The sequence below is a fragment of the Rattus norvegicus genome, chromosome 1, assembly GCF_021556685.1.
Source record: "Rattus norvegicus strain SHRSP/BbbUtx chromosome 1, alternate assembly SHRSP_T2T, whole genome shotgun sequence".
NCBI classification, from domain to species: Eukaryota; Metazoa; Chordata; class Mammalia; order Rodentia; family Muridae; genus Rattus; species Rattus norvegicus.
This window is the reverse complement of record NC_141534.1, coordinates 83,394,445-83,407,977: the sequence shown is the minus strand read 5'-3', so window position 1 is coordinate 83,407,977 and position 13,533 is coordinate 83,394,445. Positions and strand designations below refer to the sequence as shown.

The 13,533-nt window shown below is 36.7% G+C and overlaps 1 protein-coding gene across 3 annotated transcripts in view; it reads right to left on the bottom strand.

Annotated features, from left to right (window-relative positions):
• The window catches only part of Vom1r42 (vomeronasal 1 receptor 42), a 40,627-nt gene extending 30,473 nt beyond the window's left edge, over nucleotides 1-10,154 (bottom strand). For all 3 annotated transcript variants that reach the window (XM_087580002.1, XM_087580024.1, XM_087580013.1), the window contains exons 1-4: nucleotides 10,048-10,154; nucleotides 2,401-2,603; nucleotides 1,327-1,426; nucleotides 1,108-1,146 (exon numbers count right to left, since the gene is read on the bottom strand). The gene's annotated coding sequence lies outside the window, so the exon portion shown is untranslated. The remainder of the gene's footprint in view (nucleotides 1-1,107; nucleotides 1,147-1,326; nucleotides 1,427-2,400; nucleotides 2,604-10,047) is intronic.
• Nucleotides 10,155-13,533: the final 3,379 nt, after the last annotated feature.

The following is a 13,533-nucleotide window of genomic DNA, read 5'->3' as shown; positions in this document are numbered from 1 at the left end:
AAAGAAACCACCTGCCAAGGAGAGATATAACCTACTTAATAAGAGAAAATCATTGACTTCTGTATTTCAATCAATAACTTAAAATTTAAATTGTATAAAGTAAAATAAAGATTAAACTGCTTCTTCTTTCTAGTAAAAAAAAACAGATTGATGAAATGGGAAAGGATTTATTTAAGGATAAAATACAAATGGGCAGAAAATAGTTTTCAAAAGTATTCAACGTATTTACCTATCAAGGATGTGTAAATTGCAAATACTTTTAATTACAAATCCTGTACACCTCTAAGAATTATTAACATCAAGAGAATGGACCACAACCACCATCACCAACAACAAAAATCATTGAAGACAATATGGTGTATATAAATTTGATGCACTATAAAACATAGGTAACTAGAAGAGACCCTGTGTTAAATGCTATCATGAGTTATATTGCTGAATGATTCTATCTAGCTGTTGTGACTATAGGATCAACTGCAAATATACAGACCCTTAAATGATGAGGGCCAGCAAGACTGATGTATGTAAAATATGTAAAGGTGCTTTCTACCTCATCTGATGACCAGGGCTCATCATGGAAGGAGAGGCCCAGTTCCCAAAATAAATCTTCAAATCTTCATACATGTATGCTCTCTTAGCTGCACATGCCTCCCTTGCCAAACAATAAATGAATTGTGTAATGCAAAATTTTTTTTCTTTTTTTTGGAGCTGGGGACTGAACTCAGGGCCTTGGGCTTGCTAGGCAAGCGCTCTACCACTGAGCTAAATCCCCAACCCTGTGTAATGCAAATTTAAAAGACAAGAGAACAAAGATTTACAGGGCCACAAGAAGATGATTATGGTATCAAGGACACAGAGTTTTGAGTTTGCAATGGAAATACTCTGGAGCTCAGCTGCAGAACATTTAAGATCATTTTTGACATGACTGAACTACACACTAACAACAGGTAAGATGATTAAAGGTTGTAGTTTGACATTAGTTCTATCTTACATATAAAGGGATTGTGCTTAATATATGTGAAGTTCAGGTTATGTTGCATGGTACACAGCTACAACGAATGCAGTTACATAAAGTCAAAAACTGTCATGGGCTCCTAGGATACTTACATTGCTTTGATGATCACAAGAATAAGATCATATTTTGGTCTGTAAGGAAGAGGTATTGGCATATTAGATATGTATATAACATGGTAAAGCTTTGTTTTTGTTGTTTTGGTCTTGGTTCCATTTATTAGTAGTAATTCATGATAACAGACAGATATATGATATCTCCTGAAAAATTAAGACAGGGACCATGACAATAAGAATAAAAAAAGCCAAACATACCTGTGTCTCTTTTCCAGAAGTGGACAGGAGTGCATGAACAGGCCTCATCTGACAAGAGAACTATTTGTGTATGTTCTTGCAGATAACATATGACCATGAGCTAGAAACATACAACAAACAATTTTATGGTATATATATTGCAATGTTGAAGTATTCACAAAAATATATCATACTTCAGACCACCTGAAGTACTATGTAATAAATCATAATCCTCACATGCATTTCTTACTTTTATGCAATTCATTCGACATAACTATTAATCTTGATGATTCCATAAAATTTATTTTCTTAATAGAAAAATCACCTTATAATTCTATCATTGATTTAAAAATTTAGCTCACTAGTATCAGTGTTTTCTCCCATCCAATATTTTAATTCAACTCGTTAGACATAAATATAGGAATTAGCATTTTGCAGAAGTTTCCGAATTGGTGAGTAGAAAAATAGAATAAAATTATTCAAGTTATTTATGGTAGGATTGAGATGTAGATCATGGTATGTCCAGCAATTGCAGGGCCCAGAGTGTGAGTCTTAATTTCATATGTAAACAAAAATGAAGAATCCAAATAAATCTTCCCTTGAAACTCAAAAACTAGGGAGAGGCATACAAAATGAGATAGAGATAGTGTGAGAAAGATGGAGAGAGAGAGAGAGAGAGAGAGAGAGAGAGAGAGAGATGAAAAAATGGAGGCTAAGAGAAGAAGGGGGAAGGGAATGAGGTGGTATCAATGATAAAAGAGGCTCGGCAGCAGCTGATGGGAGAAACAGGATTCATACAGTGTAGGGAGGCTTGCAGACAGTCTACTTTGCTCTGAGTATCCTTCCTTCCTTTCTTTCTTTCTTCCTTCCTTCCTTCCTTCCTTCCTTCCTTCCTTCTTCCTACCTTCATTTCTTCTATACTTCCTTTCAATAGAGCTTTGGAACAAAATTCTTAATATAAATTTTAAGTACAACCACAAGTAAGAGAGGCAAATAGGAAGAAAATAAGATGCTTCTATGATACAAATGTGGCTTCTCTAAAACCTGCTTTCTAATGTCTTTAGTTCTTACTACTCCTATGCTCCAGTCACTTACCTCAGTGTTAGATGACACCATTTTGGTAGCTGTTACCCTGAGAAGTGAGTTTCTGTTGAAACTGGTGAGACATTCTCCTACACTCAGAGGTTCATGATCTCATGGTATTCTTTCCCACAAGATTAGCCACTTTAATCTTAGTCCTAGAAACATGATAACATCATCTCCACAAGAATTTGAAGTAACTTTCAAATACCTTCGTCCTGAGTTCATGTCAGAAAAGAAAACACAACAAAACAGTTAGTACAGATTACACACATAACTCCAAGGAATCAATTAGGAATCAGAAGAGTTGGATTGGTATTTTGATGGGGATTGCATTGAATCTGTAGATCGCTTTGGGTAAGAAGAGAACTTTTCTGTCGATCTTTGAAGCACAAAGGGTATGGCAGAGAGGCATTCAGAAGGAATAGGGATTCACTGCTATTAAATTATAGGCAAGTTACATGGCATTGCCTCTAGAGAGCCTTTTCCTATCACCCAACATCCTAGAGAGTTTCAGCATCTCAAAATTGTTTGCTTCCAAAGACAAGCAGGGAAAAGGGATAACTGACGTGCCTAATAACTTGTCATATCAGATCCAAGCTGCAAGACTCCCACAACATTGCAAGTTCTGCTTACAAAGTACTGGCTCCTCTAAGTAATACCCTTGACATCTAAGTTAAATCTTTCTAGACCTGACCTTCCTTTCCCTTCTCCCAGCTTCTCTTTTCTATAAACCCAGACATTTTGTCCATGAGGCTTTAGACTCTTGTTTCTTCTCATGGTCCTGCTTCCCTTGGCTCTTCTCAAGGCACATTTTTCCTCTTGATTCCCTTGAAAAGACACTCCTCTGTCTTCAGTTCTTCTCTAGCTTTTCCTTATTTTCCTCTCCTGACTTAGTTAAATGTACTGGCCATATCTATTGTCCTACTTTCTGTCTGTGCTCTAGACTCTTCTGGATGCCTCTGGCTGTTTTTTATGTCATATCTACAACAAAAACCCTCCTCTTCAACCATAAGTTGGTACGGCATGTCCACATTTTATTTAGAAAATTCCAGGTACTGATGTGGGAGAATAGAGATGCCATGGATCTATATGTTTTGCATCCTCCAGGTCAAGGTTTTGAAATAATTAATCCATGTTGTGTGTGTCACTCTTTGTTGGCTTCATGCAGTAGAGGGATCCATTGATTGCATTAAAAAATTTATATTAACAATCAATGGCTAGATACTGTTAGTGCTAGCTCTCATGAATGATTTTTGACTGTGAATAAAATACACTTTCTAGAAATGTTTAACTTGTAGTTGAAAATTGAATCAGGAAACAAGAATGATTTCTGATTTTGGAGAGGAAGCAGTTGAGATCACAGAAATCACTTGCTGGTTAGCAACTATCCCAGAGTTTCCTTACCCTCTTCTTAGCTTCATGAATATTAGACATATAGTTGGTACACATATGTACATATGGGTAAAATATTCATTCATATCAGTATAAAATTAGAAAAAATGATAACTATATACTGGACAGCTTTCTCTTTTTGAATTCCATCAGCAAGCTCATTCAGGATCCTGACAAGTTTGAGGTGCTTAAATCACAGAAATTTAGACTTCCTGTGCTATCTATTCAGGAAAATGAAAGGTAAGTGTGTTTAAAATTCTCTTTCAGTCCCCCCAGAGAAATATTCCTTTAAGAACATTTTAATTCTAAAGAATTAATAAATAAGGCTATATATCTATTTCTCTCTTATTGACATAAATTATTTTATATAAGGTATGTTTTTTCCGTTACATAAATTTATGATAATTTAATTAGATAAACTATCCGAAAACCTATGTAAATATCTAGTTTTATACTAGGATTTGAATACTAGGGTCTTTTAATGTATGTACGTGTTGCAGTAACCTCTCCAACCCGAATTGGCCCGTACAAAGAAAACGCAACTCGATTAATATGAAAACAATCTAGCGTCTAGATTGGGCAGATCCACCCTACACTGTCCTATTCCTCGCTCCCAAATACCTCATCACTTGCACCTTTTGTTTGACAGGTCTCCAGCTTCTCCTTCTCCCCAGACTCCTCTCTCCTCTCCTCGCTTTTTTCCTCTCTCCTCCTCCTCATGACTCCTCCTCTCTCGCTCCCGACTCCTCCCCCTCTCCAAATCTCGAGCTCTTGCCTTTATTTTACAAATTAACAGAGAGAACTCCAAGGCAAACCACAACGTGTACTTGGTAAAAGAAAAACAGCAGAAAAAAGGTATTATAGTTTTAAAAATGGGCACTATCAAGTGGAAGCTGTAGATACATAATAAATCATATTTGCATCTATCAGGAAAGCAGTCTAACCTAGTAGGAAGTAGCATGCACATTTTAGGAGGTGGTCCTATTACACATGACCATGTTTTACTGTCATACTTAAAAATACAAAAAAATAATCAACGTGCCCTACTCCATCTATTTCTTCAGTCTGTTGTTTCCAATATCTTGATATGACAGGAAAGATACTCTACTGGTATACACCTTGGGAACACAATTTTGTCCCATTGGGAAGGGCTCAGATTGTAAACAGTCTCTGAGTATACAATGTATGTATTTACTATTCTTTAGCCTCTTTCCAACCGACAAACTGTCATTTTCTTAACAACTGTATATACACATCACCGTCTAACTGAAGGTTTCAAAATTAGTTTCAAATCACTTTGCTTTAATATTATCTTAGACGAAAATAAGAACTAATTACAGAAATAAATTTAAGAAAGTAAAGATGACGAAATAGAAGGAACCTTTTCCATGATCCTTGGAGTGCTCATTGTGTTCCTAGAAGAAGCAAAGATGATACAAAGGTTCAATGCTAAGCCATGCTCTATCCAGTATTGGGGATGACAAAGTCATTCACTACTTTGCTGCCAATTGTGATTTAGTGAGTAAATGCAAACAATGATCTCACTAACAACAATAGCAACATATGTTCAGGCAAAACATTCTTAGCATGCAAAGAAATAACAAACAGACCAAACTATTTTCAACTCCCCCCCACCCAAGAAAAATAAAAAGCTGTAATTAGCTCTATGCTTATGCTTGCCAGAAATCTTTTTTGACAATGTGCAAGACAGCAAAACATGTGATGGTAGTGTAGAATAGGCAGGCTTCTGCCGGCAGCAGAAATGCACATTACAGTGGTATATACATAGTAATTTTAAGGTTTCAGGAGTGTCATCACACAGACATCCCTGTCATTACTTAAGCCTTTTTACATAGTCACCCCTTCCCTCCCTATTGTGAATGCATGGGAGAGACATATTTAACATCAGCAACCTTACTCTTGCATTCTGCCACTTCAGTTTTCTAGACAGGGTATCTTACTGACGTGTCATAGACAATTTGCATGTAGATACCACCAACACAATTTCTGCCTCCCATGTACTGGGATCTCATGCTAGTAATTTGAATAGTTCTAAGTGTGAGCTGAGGTTCCATCTCAGTCTTCTTGATTACAACGTGAGTTCATATCTGATTGAGCAGTCTCCCAGATGTTGTGCAAATAATGCTCTCCAATTATCTCTGATTGATCAATAAAGAGTCATTCCTATGGCCTATGACTGGGCAGAGAAGTCAAAACATTCAATCCCAGGCATAGGGGTGCAACATGGGAGAGGAAAGAATAGAAGAGGTACCTAAGAGGCTCCAGAAGTCATGACAGTTTGCTGAAGGATTCATCATGGAATTTGTCAGGACGCACATGTAGCAGACCAAGCCAAACCAAGACTCATACTGCAATTAACTCAGGGCCTATGACTGGAAAATAGCTTAGCAGGGTAGAGTTGATGAATATCTGTCCAACCATACTGCTTAAAGTTTGTTAATAAACTTAATATGTCTTTGTGTCAATTATTTTGGAACATATAAGACTATCATCATTAAATTACTGCCTACAGCCCAGTGGTGAGAATCTGCTCCAAGACCAGTTGAGAAGCCATCTGTTCTTGGCTTTGCTTTTCTTACTACAACTACCAAGTAAACATCTGAATTCTTGCAGCTCCTGCTTTATACAGGAAACAATGTTATTGGGGGAAAGTTGAACTGAGCACTTAGAGAGTAAGAGATGTCTTTTTCAGAGAGCACAACAGAAACCTGGGTTAGAGTAAACTGTATATTATCTAATTTAAGATCATTTGCTTTTGATTCAGGCTTATAAGATTCTCTGAGCAGTTGTGAGCTGGTCATTCACACCAACCTGTTGTAAATCCTCAGAAAGATTTAAATATGGAAGTTCAATATATATTTTGTGATTGAAAAAGTATTTCAAAAATTGGTGTGTGTTTAAAAACTAAGAATTATAAAGAGAAGGGGCATATAATTAAAGTGAAAAATTAACTAAGATTTTTGTCGCAGTTGGTTTTATCCTTACCTGACAGTTTTATAACTACAGCAGCAAAACAAGCAAGTAAACAAAATAGGGGAAGAGCCTTTACCTGCTAATTGAGTCATAGATGGAATCCTAACTCAACCCTTGCTCTACATATCTACTGCTACGCTTGATACTTCCCTGGAAGGAGAAGGCACCCTAAGCATGTGCTTTAATTCACAGTGGTTAAAATGTACAGTAGCACACCACATGTACTATTAAGATCAGCATTTATCTCTAGGAAATTCTGACCCTGTGTTGTCACATATACCCCATTCCATAGTTGTCAAAAGTTCCTGATTTCCATAGAGTTCTCAATCTGAAGCGTTTCAGTGAACAAGATCAAACAACCCATTGTATATGGAATGCGACAGAAAGAAAGAAGCACCTAGGAGTTGTCTAATCACAACAGGGAAAAGACTGAGTCAGAACCAGGTTCATCTCCTAGGGGCATGTATTTCTGTTTTGTGAAACATGGTGTTTGTTGGACATGATGTAAGCAATGTAGTCTGCAGAAGAATTAAAACAGGGGGAACAAAAATTAGTGATTTTTTTTGTTGTTGTTCTTTTTTTTCTTTCCTTTTCTATTTTCAGGGTTTGCTTGTCTTTTGCAAAATGAAGTAATGTAGCCTATTCTGATCCCAACCTCCTTAAGTAGTTTTACATGACCTTGTGCTGTAATTCTATGGCTTCTGCCTTCCCACTGCCTGGGTTCCGGACCTGTTCTATGACTTCTGGGTCTTTTTTCTATGTTTGCTTTGTTTGGTTTTGTCTTTGTTACAGTGCCACTTTGCATATCCCTGGCTATCCTGGAACTTTCTATGTAGTCCAGGTTATACTTGAACTCACAGATGTATACTTTCCTCACCTGAGTGCTGGGATTATAGGTGTTTATCATTATGACTATCTTTTTACAAACATTCTAATTGTTAGGTTGAATTTTGTCTTCAGAAGTTCACATGCTGAAGTCTATATCCCAATGGAAATAGCACGATTTCAGAAAGCTGAGAGATCTCAGCATAAAGGACACAACCCTAAAAGAAGGCTGGAAGCTCAGAGATTAGAAGTCTGAAGTGTAAATTTCTCTAAGATTATAACACTGAAAATTTGGAGTGTTGAAGCTTCAAGTTTCACTTCTGGGAGAATAAAAAATGCTATATCTTTAGTGTTATAAAGCCATGTTCTTAGAATGGATTATCCACAAAGTATGCCAAGGATTTAAAAAGGGGGTAAAAAAGTATAATTTTTCTGTATTGATATTCATTCCTGTTGATGATATTCTGTATCTTAAAAACTAAAGCAACATTGGTCAGAAGAAGCATTTTTATGAAAACATTTGTTTTCATGAAAATACATACTACCTATTTCATGGTGTGTCACTGTTTTTTTCTGCATGTAAATTTCATGCATGGAAACCTCACAATTGATTGTTACAATTAGAATGATTAGAGAAAACCCACTGGCATTTAATCCCACCACGCAGGTGAAGGAATTTGGTGCATTTCTGTGAGTTTGAGGTCAGCATGGACTACAATATTTCCAGGCAGCCTGGGCTACATAAGGGGAAACTTTCTCCAAAAACCAAAAGCAAATCAAATAGACAATCAAAAGGAATGCATGAAGAACTGAAACAGCCCTGGATTTACTCACTGTGGAATAACAAAGCATAGGATTGGATTGCAAAGTCAATTGCAACTTTTTGGTGAGTTTGCAAAAATAAGCAAACACCAAAACAAAACACAAATAGATAAGAAAAGTAGAATAGGGAACAAAAACTTCTTTTGGTCACTCCATTTTAATTTCTCTCCAGACTTCAGACCTGACATCATGTCTACAAATCATCATGTCTCCCACAAAGGAAGTATATCTCTCCCTCCCCTCTCAGAGATGACCCTGGTCCACCCTCTGTCTTTTGTATACCCTGCCTCAGACTCCTCCTTGGTGCTTCCTGTCCTCTATCAAATCCCACTACCAATTGTTAGAAGTTGTTCATTGAAGCATTTGGGATCCAATACTCTGGAGAAATCAGGAAAAATTTACAACCATGGAAGGAGCCATATGTGAGAACAGATTCACAATTCCTGTGAAATAAATGTCAATTCCAAGACCACTCTCCTGTAACATCCATCTGCTGGGCTGCACACTGACTCCCAGGGCCTGTTTGGCTTTGAGCCTGCCTGCTCCTGTCCCATGTTATTTGCTCACAGGAATGCTTTTCAACTCAAGTCAAGATCTGCGACACTGTGTACACAGGGACTGAGAACTTTTAATTGACTTTCCACCAATTACATATCAGTGCAAACTTGTGCAAATCACAGGAGCAAATGCAATGGGAGTTAGTAAGAAATCATCACTGTGAGTCCTCAGTGTTTACAAGGAGGCATGCAGAAGGCACAAAGAGCCAAGACTAACTAAGAACATGAAGTTGCCTCATGCCCTTAAAGACTGGAGGACATCTGAGAGACTTTTCCAGTGCTCAGACATTTTTAAAGATTTCTTTAAGCTTTGAAGAATAGCAAAATTGAGAGTTGTGAAGAAAGCAAATGCAATAAATTACCTTTTTCCCTTTCTTCTACTCTGTTTCTAGAAAAAAATGGATTAATTTTTACTCTGAAGTTGTCATTCATTCTTTATAAACTCTACTGCTCTCCACACCATGAAAAAAAGGAACTTACATGAATACTTAATGTGTAGCCTCTAGTTTGGTATTATTTTGCTCAGAACTTCATTATAAATAGGTAATAGGGACTATATATGTTTACCTTCATACAGTTAAGAGCAGATCATGAATATTGGAGTAATATATTTAAACTACATTATGTTGATTATGCTTTGAAAATGGCAGGTGTGTTTAAATGTACTTAGGAACATAGTGACCTGCTAAGTCCTGTAAATTCACTCCCACATTCCTAAGTCTACCACCTTCATACCACCTATTATTTATAACCCCCCAAATCAATTTCTTTTGACCATACACTCATAGATTTGTGAGACCACCTATGGGAACTCTGTTGGCTTACTAGTGGCCACATCTTTATGGAAATCTCATTTTTCTTGCCACAAAGACAGGAACTGTCCGTATCTCTTCAGTTAGTGCAAGTGCCTCATGAACCCCTCTCACATGCTAGAAAGTTGCCTGGCCAGGTATTGTGCCTGTCTTATGTAAGCAACCATAGCTGTTGAGAATTCTTGAGTGTAGTGGCATTGCCGTAGTAGTCAATAGACACTGTTTTCCTGTTACTCTACATGACAATTGGCTCTTACACTGTTTCCATTCTCTTTTTCATTTTAGTTGAAACTTCTGGTGAAGGGAATGGTTTAGTTGTAGGGCGCCATCCTGTGGTGAACAACGGTACTGCGCATGCACCTGGCATCAGTTGACCGGTAATATGCAAATGAGGGAGCAGCACCATGCTAATGAGGTAATTCATGCTCCGCCAATCCCTGAAGGACAATTAGCATAGCCTCAGCCTGCTGTCTATATAAGGCAAGTGCTCTTGCTGCCTGAGCCCCCCCCCCCCTCCAGGTTCAAGAGAGCCGTACAGTAAAGGCTTGTTCGCAGAAGAATCCTGTCGCCGCGCGTCGTTCTTGCTGGCGAGATGTTGGGTGCAGTTTAGTTATCCCATTTGTGACTTGGCATTACAGAGTCACTCATTCTCTGCAATTTGGTCAGTGTGATAACCACTTGCACAGCAGAGAAACTTCTTGGATGAGTTCTGAGTATTGCACTAATATATGGCTATAGATATATGAATTTAGAGAGTAATTTAATAATGTGTCCATTTAGCAAAATAATGGTATTTCTTGTACCCAAGGGGCCTGTGAATTTCCCTATCATGGTTTCCTGACCTAATTTGCAGCATTAGGATTCCTGTAGAGCAGTGTTTCTCATCCTGTGTGTTACAACTATCAGGAAACACATCTTTCTGATGATCTTAACAATCCTGGGCCATAAATTTATTTTCATTGCTACCTCGAATCAGTAATTTTGCCCCTTTGTGGACATTATGGATGCTGAATGCTTGCCTAAAAAATGAGTTGCTCGGGTTGGGGATTTAGCTCAGCGGTAGAGCACTTGCCTAGCAAGCGCAAGGCCCTAGGTTCAATCCCCAGCTCTGAAAAAAAAAAAAGAAAAAAAAATGAGTTGCTCTATGATCCATACTGTTGCAGCATATGTCATAGAGAGCTTACTGCATACATACCACATAAAATACACATTATATCACATAACCCCAATTTAATTATTAAAATTAGGTCATTTATTTCTATTTAACAACATTACATCATCTTTTAGCACCGTTAATATTTTCATCATAGTGGTGCAGTTTCTGAAAGAAGAAAATACAATAAACTTATCTAAAATCTTAGTCAGGAATATCTAATGTTAGCAACCTTCCTTCTTTAGAATATGTTTACATTTAAATTGTTGAAAAGAGGAAGAAGAAGACAAACTATTGTCTTAAAGAAAATAAAATACGAGAGTAAAATCCTCATATGATTTGAAGCTGGATATCATGTTATAATTTGTATAATATGCAAATAAAGTTTACAGATAATGCATTAGACAAAATAATCGAATGAGTGGAGACTAAAAACATGCTCAGTTTCATTCAACCAAAAATAAGGAAATTATTTTTGTGAAAAGGTAAATGGAAATAAAACTAAAGATGTGATATCTGAATGAAACAAATGTAAAAAATATAGATAGATACAGACCCTTTAAACAGACTAGAGGGTTGCACATATGGTTTGGTGGTGTCAAAATTATTTAGAAAATAATAAGTCAATGCCTCATAAAAATGTCATCAAAGTCAGATTTTGAAGCCCCTCCCTCACCAGATTCCATATTATATATGTTGCAATCCCCATGGAGGTGTTGAACCATTTAGAAGGTCAGTGGTATGCACATGGTTTAGTGGCATGTGCATATTCTAGGGGATTGAAGGAGTCCACAGCAGGCATATTTTTCTTTACATGAAAAGAGTGCTTTTCTTGTAGAAAAACTTATTATAAATTAAGTACATTATTAATGTAATTACTCATGAGAAAGGGAGACTCCTAGAGGTATATTTCACTGAAAGTGTAAATATATGCAAAGAACACAATTTATACTCAAAATATTTTAATGCAGAAATTTTGTAGAAAGTGGATGTCACAGCACACGGAACGATATAGGAGTAACATGAACTGAATATGTTACAGGGGATGATGACAGTTTTAATTACTTTATATTTAAAGCATACATTAATTAAACATAGTAATGGATTACATTATGATACTTTCATTCATGTGCATTATGTGATTATGTCATATTTATCCTTTGTGCCCTCCTTTCCTGCTCTCTGGTTCTATTGTCCTTAGTAGTTCATATTTTACTCTCATTACTTTTTGTTCCTTAATTTTACAAGAATGAAAATATAATATTTGCCTTGTAAAGCTACCTAATATTTTTAAGGTGACATCTGTTCCAGTTATTTTTCAATAACATTTTCAGACCAGTGGTGACGTTTGAAAGATTATAGCATCCATATACTAGACGCAATGAACAACAGTTTGGAGCTGGAGAGCTGGCTCAGTGGGGAAAAACTCATCATGATTTTGAGCTCCGTTCCCAGCAAGTACACAAGGTGGTTCATGATTGCATTTAACTACAGTTCCAGAGGACCCAATGTGCTCTTCTTGCAGCTGCAGTCATTAGGCAATGTATGTAGTACACATACATTCACTGAGACACACACATACATACACAAAAAAAAAAACAAACTATGATTTAACAAAAAACAAACCTCAGAACATAAGAGATAGCTTGGTGGATGAGAGCATTGATTGCTCTTCTGGAGTACCCAGATTTTACTTCTTGCATTCAATGTTGGCATACAAGTGTCTGTAGCTCCAGTTTCACCGGGTGTAATGCTATCTTCTTTCCTCTGCAGGTACATTATGCATGTGGTTCACAAACATATAAGCAGGAAAAATCAACAACCACATTAAAAAGTGAGGGTGTTCACACATATATAAAAATATGTGCATGTAGAGAAGAGAGAGAGATGAGATAGAGAGACAGAGAGAGATCAAGAAATAATTTTGGAACCCTTAGACTATACATAGAAGGCTGTGCTACACTTAAGATCTCAAGACCCACATTTCTCCTTGTCTCTCCTGATGATTTGTGCAGAGGCTGAGGCTTGGCTGTCTCTGCTAATTAGTGCATCTGCTTCTGATACCTGCTATTTATTTATATTGAAACTGTGTTGCTGGCATATTTGTGAAGTATTTGCAAATTGATCAAGCTGCTGCTGCTAACCTGTGAACTGAACTGCAGATTTCCAGACAATAAAGAACTTTTCTAAATTGGTCCACTACCCCCAAAACCCATATCCTTTTTTTCCCCCACTACCTCTGTTGGGTGGAGGGCTAAAAGGGAGGTTAAAGTGTTTAAGAACCATCATTAAAAATTGAATTTGAAAAAATTAAAGTTACACTCATGTTCTACTCTACTTTGTCTACTATTACATAATAACTCTTATGGCATGATTCTATGTATTTGAAACTGCTTATTAGAATAAAATTCTGTAAAATTTAAAACTATAATAAAACACCTAGTGATCAAATCACATGACAAGGGAGTTTGTTGAAAGATGACTGATATTTTTTTTAAGTTGGGAAAAATTTAACAAGCATCAAATCCATTATACATCGATAATGCAATACTGAAATTGTGAAATTTTAAATATTGTTTTCTTAGAACTT